Here is a 6,659-nt window from a genome sequence, read left to right as displayed (position 1 = left end):
AGCTGGGTGGCCCTGGCCTCAGGCATGAGAGCACCCAATTGTTTCAGGCTTTGGAAGGTGGGGCAAACACCCTATGTGGGTCTTTGAGAAGCACATGTCTTCTGCAGCTGACAAGGCCCACCGCCCACAGGTCTGCACACACAGCCAATACAGTCCTGCCCTATGTGCACACCCTGAACTCCTGAAGTGGTCCCAGTCTCTCCACGGTGGGAGCCCCACATGCTCCACCACTGCCCCACACTCTCCATCCACTCCTTGTGCATGCCCTGCCCCTCTGAAGTGGGCTCAGTTGCCAGGCTGCAGAGAATCCAGTCACCAATCTATGCGGGCCCACAAGTTGCCTGAGGGCTTGTTGTTGGGTGGGGCCAGTCTCTAGGGTGGGCTGCCTGCCGTGGCTGAGCTGGATTAAATCGGTGTTCTAGTGGGTGGGGCAGACCCTGGGCTAGCAGGCCCCAGGGAGAACTCCAATGGCATCTGTGTCAGCATGCCCACACCAGGCCACAACAATGGCCGCCGCCAATGTCCCAGTCCCTGGAGAGGTCTCACCTCTCACCGAGATGCACTCAGAGCCTATCAGGTGAGTCTATGTTCACCACAGCACTGTGCACCTTTCTTTCTGGTGATTTTAGGTTGCTTTCTGAAACGGGTGAGTTTGTGCAGGGGCCCTTTAAGAGCCAGTTTTAATTTCTTTGTGAGCCTGCTTTTCTGGGGGTGCTCCCCAATGTTTTAGTAGCAGGCAAAGTCAGATATTATGCCATTCATCTCGATTGTGCTGGGTCCACAAAATGCCCACAGCGGGGACGCTCCCAGCTCAGGGCCCCGCGCCTCCAGGGAGGGCTGCGCACCTTTTGGCTTCCCCCTGGGCGGCCGTGAGGCGCTGTGGCTTGTGAAGGCGGCATTTTTCTCTCCAGAAGGGAGTTTCTGCCTCTTTCACCTCAATTAGGATTGTCCGTTGTTGCAGGAGTTCCTCTTATCTAGTTTTCAGTTCTGTCTCAGGGGTAATTTTTCCACGAGTAGTTGTAAATTGGCTGTGTCCGTGGGAGGAGGTGAGTTCCGAGTCTGCCCACGCCGCCATCTTGGCTTCTCTCCCATAATGCTTTGATTAGATGAACTAGCACAAAATTTTGATTTCAAACTAAGTCACATGCCTAGGGAGTCAGGGTATCAGAAATCCATTTTACTGATGCAGATATTGGCAGATGCAGTGTGGTCCTGGAGCTGGAAGATGTTGTAGCAACATCTTCCTGATTTTACATACAGTTCCCTGATTTCACAGCTTCTGGATTGTGGCAGGGACTGCAGCTCCCTTGATGGCCCAGTTCTGCAATGTAGCTTCATGAATTATTCCTAGAAATTCAATCAAGAGTCTGAGTCTTTGGCCCTCCTAATGATCCTGTGTGGCATTTAATGCCCTTAAATAAATCCCTTCTGGTTATACTGGCTAGAGTAGATTCTTTTCTCTGCAGCTGAACACTGCCTGATACAAATATAACAAAAAGACAGGGTGGGGAAGAAAAATTCAATTTATGTGACCACAAAGAACGAATATTTGACTCTTCAACCTTATAACTCCATTCTCAGACCCCAAATGATGCCTGTGGGAACAACATTTTTGTTGTTAGTGCCCACCAAGAGATTTTGACACCTAGCGACCCTGAGTATAGCAGAGTGGAAGCCTGCCTGCTCTTTTTGTGCCATCCTCTCACCTTCCGGCACTGTATCAGACAAGGCTCCACTGCTATTCACAGGGTTTTCATGGCCAATTTTTTCAAAAGTGGGTGACCAGGTCCTTCTTCCTAGTCTGTCTTAGTCTGGAAGCTCCACTGAAACCTATCCACCATGGGTGACCCTGCTAGTATTTGAAATACTGGTGGCATAGCTTTCAGCATCACAGCAACATGCGGCCACCACAGTATGACAACCAACAGATGGATGGTGTGGTTCCCTGACTGGGAAACCAAACCAAGATGGAGTTGTGAGAAAGCTGAATCTTAACCACTAGACCACCAGAGCTGGAGGGAACAACATAGCACATTACTATTATTTATATCATCTCAAAATAGTAAATTATAAACACAAATTGCTACTTTCTTCTCTCTTTTTATTCTCCTCTAGTTTTCTTTTTCTTTTTTTAAATCTACTTGGAAACCAGCTGTCCTCACCTCACATCCAAGAGAAGTGAAATTCTTTCAATGGCTCAAGAACGGCTCATGGAGAATATAAAATCCCATTTATTATATTGTGAAAAAGTATAAATCAAACAAAGAAATCCTTTTTGGTATTTGAATATTAAATTGTATTGATATATAATATAGTAGTGATAGTTATGTTTAGGAAAAAAGATACTAAAATGTTATTTTGTCTTCATAATTCTGAAAAAAGGGTAGTTATGGAATGATGAATAGGTGTGTTTATCTATAACACCTTTCCTTGCTTTTATTAGATTGAGCATTATAATTTTTCCAAATTTATCTTTATTATTTTTATTTTTCAAATTCAACATGATTTCCCTTTCCTTCCTTCTGTCTATTCTCTCCTTCCTTCACAATCATTTTCTTTTTGCTTTAGCTTTGGGATCCTCCGTTATCTTCCATCCCTCTTTTACTCAATTATTAATTAATCAGTACATGTTTTTTGAACACCGGCTCTCTGATGGCATTGTGCCAGGTTATGGGAATAAAGCAATCACCCTCTACTTTTCTGTAACTCTCAGTGTAGTGAGTATGGGAGATAAAAGAAAAGTAAGCACACAAAAAAATGTGAAATTGTATTTTGTGCTTATTTGTGATGAGCACTGTGAGAAAAAAGAACTGGGCTATATAAAAAAGAATAGCAGACTGAAAGGATATCCCTAATTTCCATTGGTTGAGTCAGTGGAGAGCAATCTGAAGAAGTGATATGTGAGTTTAGGACTCAAGCAAGAGAAGGAATTAGCTAGGTTAAAGTGCAAGAACCAAGATTTCAGAGTGATATGAAAGGTCAGTGTGGCTGAGGAATAGTGATTAAGGAAAGAATGGCTTAAAGATCATGTTAAAGAGGCAGGTGGAGGCCAGAAAATGTGAAGAGTCGTAGATCCAGTAAAGAATTTGGATTTTAGTGTAAGTGTAAAAGGAAACTGATGAAGGTTTTCGGGGGGGTGGGTATGAGACATCATATTGATATATCAAAAGATGATTAATGTTTAGAGAACGGACTGGATGGGAGGAGCAAAGGAGGTAGGCCTGTTAGGGGTTATCCAGTGCCTCAGGTAGACCAGAAGAATGCAGTACAGTTGAAGGGGGAAACGGATCAAAGAATTCTTCTTATCTTCACTGATTTGAAATGCCATCTTTATCAAATATTTAATTATATGTCTGAGTCTCTTTCTGAACATTCTATTTAGTTTTATGGATTTTATTGTCTATTCTTGCATCAGTACCATAGTTCTTTTAAAAGTACTCCTTTATATCTTTTGACATTTGGTAGGAAAGATTCTCCTTTCTGTTCATCTTCAGATATATGTTAGCTATTCCTGCAAATTTACTTTTTACATGAAATTTTGAATCAGCCTGCAAAATTCTATAAAATCCTATTGGATATTGATTTACTTTGCAAAGACTTTTTATGTTCATTAGGAAAAAACTGTTAAGACTTATCAATAAAGATGTTATATCTCTATTTATCCAGGAGTAATTATGCCATTTGGTGTACTTTTATAATTTTCTCTTTAGAAGTCAAAATATTATCTTACGATTTTTAAATCTGTATTCTATTCTGTCTCTAAATATACCTCTTTTTCTTTCTTGATATTTCATTTAAGCTTTCTCTTATTTTTCCTAGATCAGTCTTATCTAATAATTTTTGTTATTAATCTAAATCTTTTCATATAATCCAGTTTTACTTTTATTGGTCATCTTTGAATTTCTAATTTCATAAATTTTAGCATCTTTTTGTTTTGTTTTTTTGAGAATTTACCCTAAATTTTTTCTGCTATCATAATTTGAATACTTTATTCATTATTCAAAAATCTTTCTTATAAGATGTATTCCTAAGAACTTTAAATTTTTTGTTATTACTGTGAAAGTGATTGTTTCTATTTTATGTTGGCAGGATTTAGGAAAGCTATTGATATTTGTAAATTGTACTTTAAACCTCATATATTGCTAACCTGACTTAGTGGTTCTAACTATTATAAATATGATAGTTTTCCCTCTCATATATCTAAAAAATTATTTTTCCAATCTCATTTATTTTCTTATATTACGTTGACTAGGATCTTTAGTATAATGATGGATAGTAGTAGTGATAGCAGAAATTATAATCCTGTTTCTGACTTTAATAGGAAAGTGTGTAACATTTTTCATTAGCTGTTTGGGGCATGATATGCATCTTGGACTTACAATGTATATGCACTATCAGAATAAGAGAGTTTTATTATCTTCCTGTTTGCTAGGATATTTTCATTTGTTTTTTGTTTTGTTTTGTTTTGCTTGAAAAATTATAGAATTTTTTTCTTTAATAGTGAATATAAATAATTTTGTTAATTTTTACTTTTGGGGCCTTCCTTTGTGACTTTTTATGTGGTCATTTTTTGTAAATATTATATGAGTGTTTCAACTGAATGTGTATTGCCTTTTGAATGCAGCATTGTTTATTTTTTATGTTATTCCAATCCTCTCTTGTCTTGTGAGTTTTGGTTTATTTTATCTGTTAGTTTCTGGGAAAACTGTGCCAAAATTTCCCATTATGATTGTAAAAATGTTAATTTCCCCTTTTCCTAGGTTCAAAAGTTTCACAATTGTTAAATCTTTTTTTGTTGGTGAATCATTTATTTTTCAACATGAAATATCCCAGTTGGTATTTTCTAATGATCATAACCTTAAATTTTAGTTTTCTGACATTAATGATGCTACTTCATTATTATGTAGACTTACAAAGCAACCCTCAACTCAATAAATCAATTCTATGAGAGGTATTACCAGTGTAGTACTCAGACCTCAGAAAAGGTAAGGCTTGGTGACTGATTTTACTTGAAGGAATGCAAGAAAGAAATAAAAATATGACTGAAACATAAAATGCCGTTTACAGGGACAATTAAAGAGAGGTTAATGAGTTTAGTCTCGTTGATATTAAGATTATGGGAAAGATAATTCTATTAGGCCTTTGCTAATGGAGTTTTAGAACTCAAGTTCACATAGTTAAAACTTACATTATAATTCTTTGAATTTTTTTCAAGAATTCATCAATCATCTAACAAGTCAACAATCTGTTTTTCTCCCCCCACCTTTATTTCTCTAGCATTTAAATAAAGTGTCCAGGATATAACAGGACCTCAACAAAGGCGTCTTAACTTTGAGAAGGAGACAGCTTTCCAATTTATACCTAGCTTCCTAGTACTACTTTTCTTCATACTATACCCCTGCTCCACTTGGTTTAAGCAAATCAGGAAGGAGGGAAGTTTACTAAAAGTCTTCCAGGATCTTCAGTGAAGCAGCCTTCATAGCTTTTAGTGCAGCAAAGAGGTCTAAGAGAAAATGTAGATGGAGATAAAGCAGGAACAGAAACCAGATGGCTGTATGTAAAAAACTGGAAAAAAGAAAACATATGGTTTGGATGTAAAGTCTTTCAAATAATTTTGTCAGCAAATAATTCTAGTCTTTCAAATAAATTTTGTCAGCAAATAATTCTATCAGCAGGAGGAAGGTAACTATTGTAAGCCACAGGTCAAGTGACATTTGTTTTCAAGGAAAATAGAGAGTGGAAGGAGTACTGCTGAACATAGGCTACAGAGTTAGAAATCGAAAGCATAGAGACAAAATTTGAAAATACATAAATAGAAGAATGATTTAAATAGAGCAGAGAGAGAAGAGCAGAAAGCCAAGGATTATATCTCGGGAACGGGAAAAAGAAGGTCCATTCAAGATGATAGATGTAAAGCAGAGAGTGGCGTGGGGAACCAAGATAACTTAAACACCCCCCGGTCAGAAACCTCTGGCATTCACGTTATCAGAGAAAACAGAATATCTTGGTATGTGTTGTGGGCAGATGTGATTCCCAGGGTCAGACAAAATTCTAACAGTCTCCCACTTCCTTTTCTTTATTCCTTTTCAATTTAGCATCCCCACACACAGCCCTTAATCACATACTCAGAGCCCTGATAGTGCTTCTGCTCAACCAGAGCTCTGTTTCATCTCCTCGTGCATCAGACTCAACTTCCAGACAAGGTGGAGCCTCTGAGCACAACTAGGTAATGGTGCAGTGTTTTGGGAATTGAGGCCAAGATCGGCAAAGGGGCCGGACTGCAGAGATTGAAGCCAATCAAAGGAGAGGAAACTTACAGGGGAGTAATTTACAGCCAAGTCACAGACTGGCCAACTGAGTCCCTGTTTAGAAGGTGCCATGAAAAGATAATTAAAAATCCAGGAGAATAGAGGGAGAGTCTTTAAAGGTGGGAGACTAAGGAGAGACTGAGTGAAACAAAGACTAGTTGCTTTGTAAAGGGCGCTTCCGGCCTGCAGCATGGGCATGCAAGGAGTCGCTAAAAGCTCCGACTCTGACCTGTTTCCCTACTATGTTTCTTGCTCCAAAACTGTCTGTTCAATCCTGCTCCTCTCCTATTATCTCAGCTTCATATTAGGAAAAAAACAGAAAACATAGGATTGTCTGATTAAAATTTATGA

The 6,659-nt window shown here is 38.6% G+C and overlaps 1 long non-coding RNA gene across 1 annotated transcript in view; it reads left to right on the top strand.

Annotated features, from left to right (window-relative positions):
• The first annotated feature begins 403 nt into the window (after positions 1-403).
• Positions 404-6,659, top strand: part of LOC131392778 (uncharacterized) — a 33,002-nt gene continuing 26,746 nt past the window's right edge. Inside the window, exon 1 of the long non-coding RNA XR_009215769.1 lies at positions 404-577. This is a non-coding gene — a long non-coding RNA (uncharacterized LOC131392778). The remainder of the gene's footprint in view (positions 578-6,659) is intronic.

The sequence above is a fragment of the Diceros bicornis genome, chromosome 27, assembly GCF_020826845.1.
Source record: "Diceros bicornis minor isolate mBicDic1 chromosome 27, mDicBic1.mat.cur, whole genome shotgun sequence".
NCBI classification, from domain to species: Eukaryota; Metazoa; Chordata; class Mammalia; order Perissodactyla; family Rhinocerotidae; genus Diceros; species Diceros bicornis.
The sequence above is the reverse complement of the archived record's forward strand: the minus strand, read 5'-3'. Positions and strand labels throughout refer to the sequence as shown.